Source organism: Centrocercus urophasianus, unplaced genomic scaffold (genome assembly GCF_019232065.1).
Source record: "Centrocercus urophasianus isolate 14NV4802_14NV808 unplaced genomic scaffold, USGS_Curo_1.0 seq_22, whole genome shotgun sequence".
Taxonomy (NCBI): domain Eukaryota; kingdom Metazoa; phylum Chordata; class Aves; order Galliformes; family Phasianidae; genus Centrocercus; species Centrocercus urophasianus.
The window spans coordinates 18,316,939-18,330,755 of NW_024884778.1; the positions used below are offsets into that span (position 1 = coordinate 18,316,939).

The 13,817-nt window shown below is 45.9% G+C and overlaps 1 protein-coding gene across 2 annotated transcripts in view; it reads right to left on the minus strand.

Annotated features, from left to right (window-relative positions):
* Nucleotides 1-13,817, minus strand: part of SFMBT1 (Scm like with four mbt domains 1) — a 65,477-nt gene that overhangs the window by 42,991 nt on the left and 8,669 nt on the right. The gene's annotated exons all lie outside the window — the stretch shown is intronic.

Sequence of the window (13,817 nt, forward strand, 5' to 3'; positions counted from 1 at the left end):
AAATGTGAAGGTCAGTGCAGTCTTAACTAAATTATAATAAATACCTCCATACGCTGCTGAAAGGCTCTATTTATTCAAACAGGTCCTCTTTGCTAACTCATATATTCTGTGCATATGTTACAGGAAAGTCTTTGAACAAGATCTTAGCAGGACACTCGTAGCATGTAAAGTGAAAAACCCTGCAGCACCTCCCAAGGCCTTTGCTGAAGCTGAACTCCTCACTCTGGAGAAGCTGAACTTTAAGCACCTAATGGGTGTCACCACTACAGACAGCAGAGCAACGGAAGGAGAAAGAAGTGGAGAGGGGAGGAAGGTACCCTGCAAATCTGACTTGAAAAATAAAAAAGTCAATCACATAAAATGTTTTCAGGTATTGAAAGCATCCTTCATTTGTTATGTCATTGAAATATTATACGATACAAAAATAAAGAAATAAATAAAATAAAATTATACCCATTTCTAAGAAGAGCTTCCAAACAACCAGCTACACACAGAAAGAGCAGCTCTCCCCCAGACACCAGCACAACCACAGGACAAACTCAGGTTTCATCACCTAGGACACTTATTTCTCTCCATTCCAGACGTTTAAAGGTTAGGAACTAAACCTACTTAACTTACACACAGACACCCATTCATAGAACTCATCAAATCCATCTCAACAGGCACTGTCTGGTGCTTACTGCTTGTGAGCACCACTCTTCCAGATCTGGGTTTAAAAACAGAATCTGGAGTCAAGCATTAGGTTTGTATTTTAAAAATACTGGCACTGATATTTGAGGGCAACAAAGGAAGTAGCACTTCATACACACTTCTTACAGTCTTGGTTTGAGCAAGTAACTAACTCCAGTAAATCCAGTTCTCAGTGGCAGGCTAGATTGAAAAGTAAAATAGAAAATAGGTGGTTCCTAACTTTGTAGGCTTTGTACTATATTAAGCTTAAATCATTTCAATTTAAAATAACTGAACTAAGAACATATTTGTTTTTAAGCATGCTAACACCCAACTGATTTGTTTCTGAGTTCACAATTATGCTGACTTGCAGTTCCACCTGCCTAAGTGCTGTCAGACAGAGAGCCTTTCTAACAAGCAGCAGCACTAAAAAAAACAAAACAAAACACCCAGAAAGCAACACAATTACACTTGTAAGAGCTGCAGAAGCAATAGGAAACTGCGCTGCTCTACCAAAATCACTCATGGCACAGAGCTGGACCAAAACAAAGTCCTAAGTCACTGCTTTCCCTGTGAGGTTACCTGGCAGTGAGCACAGCTCACAATACAAAGGGAATCAAAACACACCTGGTGTGAAACCAAGCACCATTTCCCTAGCAAGCATTGGGTACTACCTCCAACCAAGAGCTAACCCTCAACTATCAACTGGCCTCGTGCTGAAGCCTACGGCCAATGTGTCTGGGGCAGGGGAAGCAGAAGGAGCTTTCACAAGGAGCCAGTCACACCCAGCACTCCCTGTACACGCTGTACAAAGCTCTCACCACCCACACCTACGAAGATCAGGCCGTGCTTCCAGAAATGCCAACAAGCAGCTCCTTGGTTCAGATGAGACCCAGGAGTAAAAGAGACTACAAACTCCCCAGGGTCAGGACGCCAGGCTTGCTGAGCCGTATTCCTCACAGAATCAGGCTTTAGGGCTCAGTGTCACTTCAGAACTTCTGTGCCTCAGGTTTTATTTTTACAGCTTAATCTCACTGTGTTTCACCGCCGTGCATGGCAGTGTCTTATGGCTACAGCTGTACTGGAATGGGACGAAATAACAATGCAATGGGCAGGACAGCCTTGCACGAGACGGCTGCGAGATGGTGCTGCACAGGGAGAAAGAGGACCAATGTCTCAGCACAGAGCAGATGTCTGCAGAAGCTGAAAGCTAAGGTGTTACGTTCTCCTGTGAGGAGATGGTCCCCTGGTGACCAGATGGTGGCCACCGCAAGGAGAGCTCTCAGTACGCCCAAGCGCCAGGCCTTGACACAAATGCATACAATTTCCTACTCAGAGGTATTCCTTCATATAAAAGCAAAAACATGACCACGAACTGCCATCTTCAAGTGGGAGGAGATGCCCAAAACTAAACCACAATTCTACTATGCACCATGGCCAAGAGGAATACATCTCCATGAGAAATGCAACTGAAGGCTTTGGATAACTTTACTCAGATCCACAAACGTGAACACTGGAACTACTAACTCCTTTCTTTATTACATATGTAAGCCTTCCATCCCGACTATTTGAGTAAAGACTGTTAAATCAAGTCAGAAATCCTAGGTGAGTGAAAACTCAACTTCCTACAATGCATATTTAAGTACCCTTGAGCAGAAAGAGGGCTGGAAGCAGCTTTCCTGCGGTTTGAGTTTCCTGCTCTTGTATTTACCTAGCCCCCATTCTGTTTTACAGAATTTCCTGCGCTCAAACAGCTGTGGTTTTGCTACCAAGACATGAATTCTGACCCGGGCTGCTCTGTATCTTCCAAAGCCAGCACTGCTGAGGAAATTTCTCAGTGCTTGAAGAAGCCAGAAGCCCTGAGTCTAACTTTAAAAACAACCCCACAAGGTTCACCAGCGCAGTGCATTCACCCTTCCCACGTAAACGAGGGCAAGCTGCTGAGGAAGTGAAGCGATTTCCCTGCAGGGAAGTTGCAAGGAAGCCCATGGCAGAATGATGATCGGGAGCAGCTCAGGGGCTGACGAGTGGCTGCGTGACTCGTGTCCTTATTTTTGCTGTTATGACTTGAAGCACCACTTCTGCTTTTGCCCAACAGTGACAAATACAACTTCACTGACACTACTCAAATACTACCAGCAGAGATGGTGACACTGAATATCCAGGCAGACGTATCTCCTGGCCAACAATTCTGAATTATTTAGTGGACAGCATGTATAGTAAGGAGAAAGAACCAAAAAAAGCCGAAGTATGACCTGGCTGAGAAAACAGAGTAAGAAAAAAAGAGCACTATTAGCTTCTCTGCTGCACAGAAGAACAGACTGATGGCAGGACTTGGAGGGCAGCCGTGTCAGGGGAGATGTGAGGGCACGGCCAGGGACAGTGACAAACAGCTCTGCACTTTGCTGGGAGCAGACCACTGCCCTGCCTGAGCTGCACACAAAGAAGTGGTCAGAGACTCCTTTTTTTAGACAATCTTCCTGAAACACTACCAAAAAAAAAAAAAGAAAAAAAGCCAGTATTCCCTGACCAGCGTCAAGGAAGAAGAGCAGGGAATGGCCACTTCACCACCCCTTTTAATAATCCAGCACAGAAACCAACTGATCATGGCTAGCATTTCCTTCAAAGGGAATATTTCTTCCTCATTTAACTTACAAAACTCTGTCTCCTGCAAATGACATTTTATTTATAGCAGTGGTATTTGCTGTAGAACTGATTGGGGAAAGGCTGTAAATGAGCATCATTGCATATATATGGAAAACAATGATAAAGCAGTCATCAAAAAGCTAAAGAAGATTTCAATATTCAAATAAGGCAATCTGCATAACCCCAACCTGAATTTTAATTCTGCAGAACTTATTTCAGAGATTTGTGCTGCAGATGATCTGTGCCAGCTATTTCTCTCCCACAGAAGAGCAGCAGCATGCATTAGGAATGTGTCCTGCAGTTCCCAGACCTGGGTTAATTTTAATCCTTGGACTTAAGGTGCAGGAGGCACTTTGTCACAGGGGGCTGGATCGTTTCTGCAGATTCTCAGGGGAAGAAAGCAAAGCTGAAGACTGTGACGGACCACAGCAAGGTTATGGTAGCAGTGGGCTGTGTCACCTGCTGAGCAAAACAACACTGTGACTGGTAGCTGTCTAAATGAGAAGTTGCCCGTGTGAGAAGGAGAGGAAGATGCCTGCTGCCATGCCATGCCTGCACCATACCCATGAACCAGCCGTCAGGACAAGCATATATTGGCCAAGCAGCCAGAAGTCCAGCCTGGTGAGGTCTCCCTAAGGAACAGGCTTGCACCAAACAGCCTGACAGATCACCACAAACCACACTGACACCTCTGAGCCCACCGGTGCTGCAGCTTTGGATCCTGTATTCCTAAGCAAGCACTTCAGTTGCAAAAGCCCACAGCCCTACAGCCTTGCAGGGCCACGCAGCACTGGTGGCTCAATCACACAAATACAGTTTGCCCTTCAAGTGCTGTGGATGCAAAGGGTCAGGGGGAGCAGGAGCTTTCCTCCTGAAAAACCTTGGTCTGAAATCTTGAGGAAGGTGGACTGAGCAATCTTTCTCTCCAGACCACAGGATTCTGAGCACATTATCTGCTATGCGTGCTCATTCAGTGTTACTAGTCACTTTCTCAACATTTTTGGTTGCAGTGATTGCACACTGCTTTGCAAATAGCATTGTTTCATCCTCAGTGTTGTCTGCATTCAAGAGCAGTAACACCAGAATAATCCTTGGACAACAAGAAAAAGATTATTTTTGAGCCCCACTCGATTCCCTAACTGCAGAAGCATTTTATCATGCCTGGAAAGCTTAAATTTGATAAGAAAAGCTCCAAGAAGGAAAGCGCGTTAAGCTCTTTCCATTGGCACACATAAAATTGGGTGTGCGGGGAAGCAGGAGAAAAAAAGAAACGGGTGGGATCATAGCAACCATAGCAATGTTCTCCAAATCTGAGGAGAAAAGATGAAAGAAAGAACAAGCACCAGAACATAGGCAGTTGCTTCTGAAACACCATTTTCCCTTATGGGCATTAACTAGTAGATCTAGAGACTTCCCCAAAGGATTGATGCCCAAGCAAATGAAATGCTTTAGCAAAACATTTGGGGCTTTATTTTACTGATCTACAACATGCTGCAGTAGCAAACGCTTTTTACTGCGCAATACAGTGCACGCTTTCTGGCACCTCAAACTGGAAGTAAAGAAGATAGAGGAAGAATTCAGACCAAGCTTCCTATGCAGGCCTCATTTTTACAAGCAACAGCACACAAAACCTCTTGTTTGTTACCAGCTGAAACTAAGACAACACCACGGGCATCCCAGCTCCACATCCCCAGCTTCCTTCAGGATCCGAGGGTTTCCTTCAGTTCAAATGAACTCATCACACTGCACCTCTGTCACACAGAGCTTATTCACCTTCTGCATCCATGAACTCTGCAGTTCTTATTTCTATAATTAATGCTGTATATTCCTATACACACTTTCCCTGTTGTTAGTTCTCTGTGGTTTTTCCTGTTCTCTATCTTCAACTTTCCACACTCAGTCTTACACGATGACACGAATCCCCACATGCTTCTATCAAGATCACTACGTTAGTCAATAACAAGTGAGTTACACTCTCATTGACATTAATTATGAGCTCATTCATTAGCATGTCAGTTTCCGCAGTAAAATCCAGCCTCTGAGAAGGAAAATGACCTGCTGGCTGCACGTGGCCCATATCGTGCACACAGAGCTGGGATAAGCTCAGGGCTGCCCAGAAGGCCCAGGGGTGCAGCTGATGCTTCCAACTCTCAGTTCCCTCAGCTGCTTCTCATAAGACTTGTGCTCCAGAACCCCCCACAGGTCCACTGCCCTTCTCTGAATGCTCTCCAGGGCCTCCGTGTCTTTCTTATAGCGAGGGGCCCAAAACAGAACACAACACTGAAGACCTCTCCAGAGCTGAGCACAGCTAGACTATCACCTCCTGCTCCTGCTGACTACACTACTTTAAGAGGTTGGCTGCTTCCAGACAGTACCACTGTCCAATTTCGAAAGCTTTGTGAGCATTCTGGATTATGATTTCCACACATAAGCAAGCCTGCACGATTCCAAGAAGCCATTGCCACAGCCACTCGCTCACTCCTACCCCACACTACACATCTCCCTGGAGCAAACTCCCGCAGCAAAGCCCAGCAGAAGACTGTGGCCAGGCCGTGTCCCTACTTACCAGGTAGTGACCAGACCATTTGTGATCCATTGCAAACCTCCAGTGAGACACCACAGGGTCCCAGAGCCCAGCAGAACCAACAGTTTTTAATCTATCCACCTCCTCACGTTCTCATCTGAACCCTGTTTCAAAAATGCTTGTGCCAGCACAGGTGGCAACAGCCAAAGGACTTCCTCTGGGTAATGCTGAAAGTTGTGCTTAAAAATTGCAGAAAATCTGTTGTACTAATTTTCTCTTGTGACCACAAAGCACTTGTGTGCTTCAGTATTCCCTCAGTGACCCCCTGCATGGGAAGGGTGCACGTCAGATGCAAAGCTTTACGGACACTCATCTGCATGGCAGAAGTGCAAACGTTTGGTAACCTAATTATCTTATACCTGAGCATTATGCCACGGCAAATGGCATGATTTCTAAGCAGGTTAATCAAGAAACAAACTTTTAACACAACCAAGAAACATGTCTGTTAACCAGAAGATGAAGTCAGATGGGCAGAAATGGAAAAAAGAAAACCTGTAGCTGTATACCAGTAACAACGCTAGCTCAACAACCCTCTTTCTCAGAGGAAGAACATATTTTATCATCTTAATCTGCATTCTCACATAGGTTTCAGCACTAAGCACCTCCAGTTCCCCTACAATTTCATATGTCTGTCCAATGCTAGAGGCTTTGCCTAAAGTTCCCCATCTGTGTAACTCTGTTATTTCCAGCCTGCCACCCAACAGGTAACTGGAACTGAACATTGCTCCATAGCTCCTGACAGACCTACATTTGAAAACTCTCAGTAGGAGGAGAAAACACTGCATCTCACTTCTGTGCAATTCACACACAGTGCCCTTCCTAAATCAGTAGTGTGTCCCTTCATTTCCCCTTGTCTCCTAGAGGCTCAAGGAGTGAAAGTGCAGAACGTGGCACATGGCAAAACAGATCAACCACTCACTGTACAGAACAGCCCGAACCATCACAGAACAGAAAACGGGAAGAAGCATATAGAAATAACACCAATATTTGTACCATGTTGGACATCACCTGCCTGCAGAGCCAGATGAAACTCTGTGGAAGGAACTACAGCACAAAAATGTAAAATTCAAAGCTCTTATTTTTATTTTTCTGTCATGGAAGGAGACCAAAGCACTGTGCACTTCACTTGTAAGAAGAAGGAAGAAATATATTTATTGATATAAATGGATCTAAGCTGGTAATTTGAACAATGATAACAGCACACCTTAACAAGATCTGAAACGGCTAAATATCCTTGACTGTTTGCTATACAGAGGGTGGGGGTGCACAGCGAATCTGAGCTCAAATCTTAGCAAAGCCAGTACAGCTCAAAAACAGTAACTCACTTACCAATGACCTGTCAGTAGGGATCACCACATCCTGGTGAATTTCTGTGCACACGTTCAGTAACCTCCCTGGGGATCCCTACTCAAGGCGTGATGCTGGTGCACAGCCCGCTGCAGCAGGAACTCTCCAAGGGCTTCTTGGGCTGCTTGCTACTTATGGGGTAAGATGATTGACTCATACAACTAAGATTTGGGTCTACTGAACCAGGTGTCTGTACGCCTGGATTGAGACAGCATGGTGGTGGTTAACTGTCTCAGTGAAACCCTGATTGCTGTTAGTCTCAGGACAAGGTCTTTCGCACCTCTCTGTGTGCACCAGGCCTTGGGCATAAGGACCAGGCTCGAGGGAGGCTGGGCAAGGACTGCACCATCAGTAAGTCAAATCACAACGTGCTAATGCAGAAAAAGGCCTGTAAAGATGATTGATTTAGGCAGAAAACACTGCATTTACCACATGGTGCTCACCATAGCTTATTTACTGAAAACAATCCATTTTCTTGCTGAAAGAAATTCACCCCCTCTTCTAAAGGCAATACACCTGATTATTTCAGTCTTAAGGAAGGAAAATAGCCACTTCATTTTCCTAAAGACGTAGGTCTACTGAAAGCAGGAAAGCTTCAGCTCCACTTTTATTACTTCACGCACACTGAAGCCCTGCTGTTTCAAAGGGCTGAAGTCCTTCTGCCCGTGCTGACATCCCCAGAGCCACACATCCTGATTACACAACCCCTTGCTTCAAGCAAGGACTGTTTCTTCCACATAATTATCCGGAAACTCACGTAACACATCCTTATTCCAGCATGACTTCCATCTGCTTCTCAGCAGTGTTGTACCGGTGAAGATGTGTTGATTTGCACAGATACACATACAAATACAAATATTGCTTTTGTTTCTGCATTTCACCTTGGTATGCTTCTCACAAGTACTGACCCTCTGAAACCCCCAGGCCTGTGCTAAAAATGTGTCAGCAATTGAGATCTAATGATGGCTGATTAGCTAATTTCTTAATTGCTAACAGGAAACTGCTGCACATCCACCCCACTGGCTACAGCCTTCTATCCCAGCAGCAAGATGAATGACTTTTCCAAACTCTAGCCATTTCTAGATCCGTTAGTGCCTCAGCACCCCAGCTATCACATAACATCAATTTCCATCTCTGCCGGGGCAGTAATGCCTGTTTTGCAGAGTACAGCACCATGGAGTAAGAAATACTTAAGCTTGGTCCATAAAACACAGAGCAAGGAGTACAAAATGTTCACTTTCTCTGTTCGCTAAATTCCCCAGCCTTCCCAGGCAGGACCAACCTGTGACACAGCTCCTAGGGCCTGCTGCACAGAGCGGGGCACGTGCAGGCACAGAGGCTGAGCCCAGCTCCAGCTGAGCTGGTAGGTCTGCTGGCACCTGATGTATAGCTCATCCTGCACCATGGCAAGAGAAGATGTGGGAAGACAGCTTGGGCTTTGTGGGACTACCACTGAACTGATCAGTGTGGATTTATTACTAATTTAACAAGCATTAGTCATGTGGCTTGCACATCATTACAAACATGGCCTCCATTCCTACTGAGGAAGGAGCCCCTTCATCTGTTCCTCTGGATGACCAGAACATGCATTTTTTCTCTCCACCAAGCTCCAACAGTGCTCCCCATTCCCATCCATTACTGACTAAGGGAAGGCCAGGCATGTAGTGTTTTTCATCAACTTAGTCTGCCAGGGCTGACAGGCAGACTAGAAATTAATAAAATATGTATCTATTATTGCACTGACACTAAACTTGTACATTTCACAGAAGACTGGAGCCTACTACACTCTTCACTCACTACCAGCTGTGTTTACACTGCAGCAGAGTTTGGAACCTCTGAAACTCACGTAAGACCTAAACCCGACAGCATCTGCTGGTTCCAAGGGAAAAACTGTTAGGAGAAAAAACGTACTGTAGCTTCTTGTGTTATATGAAAATGAAATCAGCTGCTTTTAAAGGTACCACAATTTCATTAAGCGTGGACTCTTAACATGGAAAACAAGATGGACTGAAAACTGATGTTCCATTCATACATAGCATAATATGGAAATGCATCTGCACTCACCAAATCAAACTTTTCCCTTCTCCCTCAGCAAGGAACAGACGCATTTCAATCAATACAAGAACCAGTTTGCCATTTAGAGTCTGAGTCACATCCATCGGTCACTGTCAGTAAGGACACAGGAGCTGAGCGCCTGTCCTGTGACGCATTCTTCAGCTGAACAAAGTCCAGTATCAGATAACTCAGCCTTATGTTTTATCAGTTTAGGCTCAGGGGATATCTTACTTTCTCCCCTTAACATTCATTGAACAGAATAGGAAATAAGTTATCTAGAGCTATCAGCAGCTTTGGACAACTATCCTGCACTATGCAGTCAACTTGGTCAGATCCATTAAACATTACTCATAAATGGAAAAACATCAACTTGATTTTACCTGGAAAATACACCATATGTTACACTGAAGATGCCAAATCCACCACAACAGGACTGCCTCAGCAACAAGCCCCAGCTGCAGGACACCATCGGCCTTGCACTAGCATGCACAGCCATGTTCACCTCCAGGCTCTCAGCTCTTGCCAAGCAGGACTGCCCTCTGCTGACCCACAGCACCACCAAGGATGCCTCGCCCAGGAGCTGGGAACACCCACAACACCACAGCCAGGTGGCCCCAGGGCTCCTGGCACACAGCACCGTCTCTTCCACTTGAGAAGGCAATGGTTTTTCAGCCTGGCCATCCCACTTGTTGCCTAGGATACAAGATAAAGTCAGTTTGGTGACATTAACATTTCTCCTTGGGCCACCTCTCCTTTATCTTACTGAAGGTAACTCCTCTCCCTTTGGCTTACCGTGCTGGGTCTGGTTTGGAATGGTGAGTGTGGGCAATCTCTCCTGGGACCTGTGCCAAACACATACAAAGAGCAGCAACACGTAAGTGCAACAGTCTCCTACTGGCCAGTGTAACAAGAGGACCACTGACTCCAGAGCGCAGCAGGACCGGCTGTGAGCTGCAGCCCCTCTCCTGAGATGGAGGCACGGAGCCACCTCCCCTCCCACATCTCCTCCAGAGGAAAGGGAACAAGAGCTGCCATACACCCAGCTTGTCTTTTTGGTGTGGCCTCCCTGCCTCAGAGCCACAGCCACTGCTGTTGGCACAAGCACAGCCAGCCCTGGGTTCAGGTGGCAATGCCACCTGAGCAGCTCTCATTTAACAGAGCCACAGACCCAAGTATGACAAAGAGCAGTCAGACAGTAATGCACAGCACTGCTGAAACTAAAACTGCATACTTTGTTCATCCAAATTACCAAAAACTCAGTGAGTTCTGATTTAGCTGTCACTGAATGCAGACATCTGAGAGCAGCTCAGTGATACCACGCAGCACTGGACACATTCTCGGCTTGAGCAAACCACCCTGCCCAAGGTTAATTTGTTTGGAGCTGCTCCATCTGCAGCAGTTGCAACAGAGAGATCACAGCACAGACACCTACTGTAGAGAACTCAGAGCTACCCCACCAACACTTCAATGACAGCAGCTTTTAGGAACATCCTCCTGTTCTTAAACTGAAACCTTGTCCAGAAAAAAAAAAAGAAGAAAAATCACAATTCTCTTAGGGCAGCTTTTACTCATCATTACAGATAGCAATCCAGGCAGAGGGTGCACAAATCTGTTTCCATCATCTGTAGCAGCACTGACATTTAAGACAATAAATGCAACAGGACTAAGTAAAGCGGGAGTTAAATTGAATGCAATCAGGACTTATTAATTTATAGTAGAACTAAATGAAACCAATACCAGTATCTAAATAAAACTGCTGACATCCAATGCTGCTGGGAAGTTGTTGGTAGGAAGTGAGAACTGAGTTTACTCCTCACTGCCACTTCAGGCTTCAGCAGTATGGGGCTACCAGCTCCTGCTGCAGATCTTACGAACAGGAAAGCTGCCAAGAACCTCTAACTCTAACAGCACATACTTCTCCCCATCACTGAGGACACAATGCAGGAGTGCATTTTTAAAAGCTAAAGGGAATTAAGTCCTTTCTAAAAGCATCTCCACCTGCAGTGCAGACCCTGGGACACAGACTCGCCTGGACACAGTACTCCTGGTGCAGCAGAACGGTACCCCGAGGAGAACCCCCTCAGTGAGACACTGCTGTGCCGTGATGTCACATAGGCTGAGACATGGCGACATGTCATGGAGACTGAAGCAGAGCTTGGAGGGATCAAGAGCTCAGCATGGTCCCAGCACTCATGGCCCAGCAGTGCCCTGAGCATGTGGGACATGTCAGCGCTTCCTGAGAACCCGGCACAGGAACTCACCCACACCTTCCTGACTCAGCATCTCTGCCCAGCTTTTCTATGTGACCTCTGGAGAGCACTTCCACCAGCAGCAAGTTCTGGCTGCCACCACGGTTATTAAAATACATTAAGTGATGAGCCTTAAAGTGCTTATTACATTATTAAAACATATTTATCAACATTTTGTCCTAGATTACATCTCAAACAAGACTCAACATCCAACTTCTCACCTGCTTGGTGAAGCATCTTTCAGCTTTACACACACACATGCGCATATCTTACAAAACATGTATATCTTGGATACATGGATTACACAAAATTCAGGGGGAGAATATTCCACAGACAGAAGACTTGATGGTTAGGAGAAACTGTCATCAAGCAGAGGGAAGATAGAAATTTGTAGAGCACATCAATTTCTCCGAAGTAATCATTGGTTATGGCAGGTAGCTGGAAGCCACCTGGGTCGTGTGTGTTGAAAGCTGGATGGCTGGAAGGATCATGGATACTTCCAAAGTCCAACCACCAACCCACTCTCACCATGCCACTACGCCACCACTTCCCTTGGTGCTGCATCTCCACGGTTCTTGAAAACCTCCAAGGAGGGATGTGTGGCACGAGAACTCCTACAGGAGCCACTGCACATTTGAGCAGTGCGAGTGCCTCGCGTACCCTGACAAGATGCAAGGAGGATGCCTGTCCCTGCATCATTGCTAACAGAGCAAGACAGGTGTGTGACAGAGCTGCAGTTGCCTGTGTGAGGACAGCTCGGGCTGGGAGTTCCAAAGCCAAGGCTGTAAAACCTGCCACAAGGCCTAACACAGGCCCAGGTGCAGAAGGCAGCAATGACAGCCTTTCTCACGTGCTCTTTGCAGATTTCATACTGGCCAGAAACCCGACTTAACCATCAGGAACAAAATTAAACACACCACCAGTTTAACTAAAGGAGGAAACTATTCATTGCAACTACATCCAGATGACAACGAAAAACTTCAACAGTCCAAAGCTGCAGTTCTTCTTATCCTTTTACTTGCTTTTGTCTTCAGAAGGAAAATGCTGCTAAGGAGGGTCTCCAAGCAAGAGCTGCAGGTAAGCAGTGCAAATCATTACATCTTGTGCACTGCAAGCAAATCAAACCCATTGAAATTGCAGAGAGGAAATCTAACCTTCCTCATGCCGCTCCACAGAATTGTTAAGGGCTTCCTGCATTTGGGCAGATGTGATCTCATTCCTGTTCTAACACAGTATTCCATGTCAGTGTTTAAAACCCGACAGGCAGCCTGCAGAGCCCCAGAAGATGTGTCCCGCCTCCTGCCCGCTACAATTCTCAGCCCTTGCTGGAGCATTTGTGCTGCTTTAACAGTGAGCCAACTGCATCGGTCTCGGCCTTTCTTCCCCAGGAGAGGCAGCGGCTCAGAGGGAGAGCTAACCCAGCTAAGCTCGGTTTCCCAGTGCTACATTTTATCCAGCGCAATGCCTACATCCCCAGGAGCAGCCTCAGCCTAAGCTCCTGCTGTTTCTTAAACCAAAATTAACGGAGATTCATGGAAAAACAGTCAGAAAATGTTAGTTACTACTGCACTTTCAAAGGTGCAGCAATATTTTGATAAAGTCAGGTTCAGGAGCAGTCACACCAAGTCTTCCTGACCAAGGTAAGAAACTCACGGCACAGGGACATTTAAGAGAAGTAGGGAAAACCATCCTGCTAGGAGTCAGCAGCTCGTGGTTGACTAGCAAGCGGAGGCAGCAGGAAAACAAAAAGAGGAGGATGTGCTGCTGTGTGTTTGCAGCACAGTAAGGCCCTGATCTTCCCAACCCCTGTCACTTATGAACTTTTCCAAACCATGGGCCACCTGTGCTTCCCATTTCAGACCTGACTGGGTGGAAGCGAGCACACCCATCTTTGGTAGAAAAAGGTGATTTTTGCTGAAAGAATTGTGACCTTTTTTTTTTGCATTCAAAATGCAAATGCATGGGTTTCCACCAACCTGATGCTCCCAGGAAGCCGTTTGGATGAGCAGTGTGATTATACACTTGCTCTCTCTAGCTGAAAGCATAGCTGCTTTCAGTTTCTAATTGCACATTTGTTTAATTATTAGCTTTACGAAAGCAACTGAACTGGCAGCACAAGCTATTCTATAAAAACAGGCAAGCAGGCACCAGGTATACCAAGCAAAAGACAAAACGAGGGAAGAATGAATTTTCTTAGTAGCAGAAGCTTGTCTATGAACTTGCAAGCAGTGAGCATATACACATCCAATACAACAAGAACATGGCAC